At 32.4% G+C, this 4,596-nt stretch overlaps 1 protein-coding gene across 1 annotated transcript in view; it reads right to left on the minus strand.

Moving 5' to 3' along the window:
• The window catches only part of LOC105328656 (hypothetical protein), a 9,444-nt gene extending 6,750 nt beyond the window's left edge, over window positions 1–2,694 (minus strand). Inside the window, exon 1 of the mRNA XM_011429625.4 lies at window positions 2,539–2,694. The gene's annotated coding sequence lies outside the window, so the exon portion shown is untranslated. The remainder of the gene's footprint in view (window positions 1–2,538) is intronic.
• Between the last annotated feature and the right edge of the window lie 1,902 nt (window positions 2,695–4,596).

The following is a 4,596-nucleotide window of genomic DNA, read 5'->3' on the forward strand; positions in this document are numbered from 1 at the left end:
ATTTGGATATATTCATTTATGTTCGATCTACAGAGAGAGAGAGAGAGAGAGAGAGAGAGAGAGACTAAACCGAAAAACTAATTAATTGTTGAAAAATTCTAATCCACTTTTTTTCAATGAACTGTAAAAACTAACACAATATAAATCAAACTTTGAAGATGAAAAATATAATAATATTTTATGTCAATGAAACTTAAAAAAAGATTTTTTTTGCAATCACAATAAGACAGTTTATATTTAATCTTTTTCTCTTCCTCCCACGGAGGTCTTGCTCATTCATCAGCTGATATCTTCTTTTTTATATAAAATGCAGAAATCGATTTTTTAGTGTACAGCATCTCTTTTTCAATAGAAAGATATATACACGTTCCAAACAATATTTTACCCCAAAAAAATTGTGAAAAGAAATTATCATTGCTAAATACAAGGATTCAACAAAAATCCATGTTTAACTCTGTGAAATTCATGCTAAAACGAAAAAGGAACGAAAATGCTTAATGAAACTGTCTCAATTTTTTTCCTCCTTTTTCTACAGCAACATTTTTATTATTTATCATTGTTCTATCTTAAAAAATACGTAAGTGAGAAAAAAAGCAGTCATTAAATACAAAAAAAACCCAGCTCAATTATTACTAGTATATGTATTGTATTGTTTATTGGCTAAATTCAAATGAATTATAAGCTGTTGAAACATATGTACATAATTATAAATATATAATGCTACACTCTATCCAATCAAAATCAAACAGTTCGCTATTGACGTTAAACAATATTCTAAAAAAATATTATTCATACATGTACAATCATAGGAGGAGAGACCCTATAAATCAATAAATCAAATGATTATAATAATGATAATAATGATAATAATAGTAATATTAATAATAATAGTGATAGTAATAATACATCAGTTGGATGTACTAGTTATCCGACATCCCGTTTTTTACCTGCCTCACGCAGAAACATTGCGAGATGGCACAATTGTTTGCGATTATGAATGGCAAGGAGTTGAACTAACTTAAACATTGAAGGACGAGACCAGTAATATTTTTTTAAATACAATACCCGTAGACTTTTATAAAATGGACAGATAAGTATGAAATGGAATTCATCCTCGACTTCACCTAAATTACAATTTTTACAGATACGCATCGATCTGACAGTTCCATTATAACGGCCTTGCTCTACCAAAAGCATATGCGATGACAGTCTATATTTTGTTAAAAGGACAACAAGGTTTTCCGGAATATTTTTACTCAAATAAAATTGTAACGAAAAAGTGTCAGGCAGATACTTGTACAATAAACATTTAGAGGATGACTCGAAAAATGCGTCTCTTTCCTGAATAAAAAAATCAGACAACCTCTGCTTTACAATTTTTAAGAAAACATTAGTGTTAGCCACATTTTGTGAAAGCCAGACTTCATGCATACCCAGAGATACTAATAATTCTCTGACATTAAAACACCATGTATTTGGTATCAACTGTGAGACCATTTCCTCATATACATTGCGTAATATACAATTTTCTGTTTTAATCAATTTCAACCAATACTTAATGATACGCAATTTACGAATAATACTCATAGGTAGACGACCTAACTCTGAATAAACCATAAAGTTTGACGTACCTTTTTTAACTTTCAAAATTCTTTTACAAAAATTTGTGTGAACTCGTTCTATTTCATCACCAGAGTGAAAACCCCATATCTCGGAGCCATAGTTAAGAACGCTAGATACATAGGTGTCAAAAATGCTTAATTTAGTCTCAATATTTAAATAAGTTTCATTACATAGTTTTAGAATACCAAACATACATTTCCTACCCTGCATTGCAATTGTTTTCTGTGTAACATTAAAATTATAGTAGTGAAGTATATACTTCACTAATTATAGCTACAGTGCGGAGATGTTTAGACATTGTAAGCCAGCGAGAATGATAACAGAATTTCAATAAAAAGGTTTGTTATAGGTTTATTAAAATCACCATAGCACCTAGTGAGTAATGTTATCATATAAATCCTCTGATGCACGAGCGAAAGACAGTCATATACGCACTGTCTCAGACAGCCGCTCGTTTTACTCACACGTGTATACACTGCATCCACACACACACACACACACCCAACCACAGAGAGAGAGAGAGAGAGATAGAGAGAGAGAGAGAGAGAGATTCACTTATTCTCTTTTGAGAAGTGGACAGGCATAGCCTACGTCCAAATTCTCAAAAGAGAATAACATGCACTCAGTGTTATTGACATTTTTCAGAACAAAACATGCAATTATATTTTGCTTAATAACCCAATAAAACAGATAACAATTCTATAGTGACTGACCTCGCACTGACCTCACAAAATCTACTGAACTTGAAGAAGAAAGCAGGCAGAAAGCAATCACTTCGCTTCAAAACCTAGACATCAACAGCAGATCAAGTCTAGCAGACGTTTTTTTTTTTTTTTTTTTAACTTTTCTCATAACGTTATCATCCTGGAAAAAATAAACACAGCTTTCTTGATTGTAAAATAAAAAAATACTTACCCTTTCTATGTTTAAATTTCAGCCTCTTCCTAAACTTTAATCCTTTACCAATATAACCGTAAGGTCCAACTTCTAAGAGTTGTACTTTCCACAATATTGCATTATAGAATTTGCGCATGCGTGGCTGCGACCTCGTCGATTCGACTGATGTCAATGCCCGCTCGCGAACTTTGCTAAATTAACATACCTCGTGTCATTATCCTGATATGGCCTTTAAAAAAAACGAAGAGGCCTACTATAATACTGCATCGTAATCAATCTGTTTGAATGAAAAAATTTCAGGACACGACATCGGCTCTCTTTATTTATTTATTTTTTTTTTTACAAAAAAAATGGTTCGTAATTTTTTTTATGTGTATCCCAGCACTGTAAAATAGGACACAAAAAAATACTGCAATGTACTAATCGATATTTAGCACTTAAAACACTACATGTGTGCTAAAGTCTCGATTAGAAAAAAAAATAATATCTTCATAGAAGAAAGTAAAGATTATACTAGAACACTGTTGTGGGCGCTGTAGCTGGCATCTTATCTGCCAGTAATTCAGAATCCAGAGCCTGAATATACAATCTCTTTTTATAAAGATCAATATATCCGTGAAGCATATGAATTCAGTGATATTTTCATCTCGTTTGCAACATGAGTTTTTGCTAGACTGAAGATAAAGTTGATGTAAATTTACTTATAAATAGAGAGTAAATCACAATGTCAACAAGCCTAAATCGCACAATAAAACATACAACACATACGAAGTATGTACCAGTGCACAGACATTTGGGATTGTTTGTTTTATGTGCTAAAACTCGTCCCAATACATGTACATTAACAAAGTGATTAGCGCGTCATTTAAAAAAAACCCTAGGATTTCTTGAAATTTACTTTACGGGAAGACCCCCCCCCCCCCGCCAGTAACAAACAAATCTTTTAAAAAAGTCATTTCTTTTATAAGACCAGTCTTTGAATATGTCTCTGTTGTTTGTTGTTTGAATTCTGAAAGCTGCTTCAATAAAACAGTTTCATAACACATCAACAATACCAAAACCACGTGTATATTTCTCAAATGGTTCACGTTTGATGGACATTTATATTTAAAACCGAGACACATCTGTTAGGAATTACTGATGATATTTGATGACGCAATATGGTTGATTTTCCATTAAGTATCCGTGGAACGTAAAAATGAACATCACATTTGTCATCATTGTAAAAAATATTCAATTGCTACATACAAATTGCTATGATTAAATGAGTTTATTATTGACACACACACTCTGGGGGGTTGGGGGGGGGGGGGGGGGGGGTGATCATGCCTTATCTACCGAGTTAAATAATTGTATATTTTATCTACTGATAACATCGCTTTATTTCTTTTTTTTTTAACAAAAAACAGCTCTAATGTGCAAATGTTTGAATTGATATAACTTTTCAGTTACTTTAAGTAGTTTAAATAAAATGTTTTTTTTGTGAGTTTGTCAGCAACAAAAGATGAACAGTTCATTTTGATTCATGCAAATGAAAAAAAAAATTAATAAAAACTATTATATTTTGACTTAGTAAACGGTAATATTGGGGCCTGATGTTTTCGTTTTCACCCTTTATCGATACGGGGAGCTAGCTTTGTATACATTAACTTCAGGTCAGCTGTATCGCCCGGCTATTGAGATCAACGTGTCTGGATTGTTCACACTTGAACTATTTTTGCCATATGGTCCTTGAGGAAGTGGCCGATTATTTGTACACAATGTTATGGAGAGCTACGGTGGTGTACACTTTGTAACCTGGTAAACCCGCAATGACCCTTACATGAACCCGTAGGCGAACTGCCAAGCCGTCTGAATTTACTTCCAACTCGGTTTTTCAAAGTTCAATATGTAATGTATCAGAAAAAGTGAAAGTGTCTATGTTATTGTTGTTCTTTTGATGATCTAAAAAAAAATAAGCCAATCACCAAAATAGTTTAATCCTTACATGTGTATTTTACTAATTAACAATTTTTAATTGTCAGTGAGTTCATGCCTATCATTATTTGTCGTGAGGAAAACTTGTTTTCAAATTAA

The sequence above is a fragment of the Magallana gigas genome, chromosome 3 (genome assembly GCF_963853765.1).
Source record: "Magallana gigas chromosome 3, xbMagGiga1.1, whole genome shotgun sequence".
Taxonomy (NCBI): Eukaryota; Metazoa; Mollusca; class Bivalvia; order Ostreida; family Ostreidae; genus Magallana; species Magallana gigas.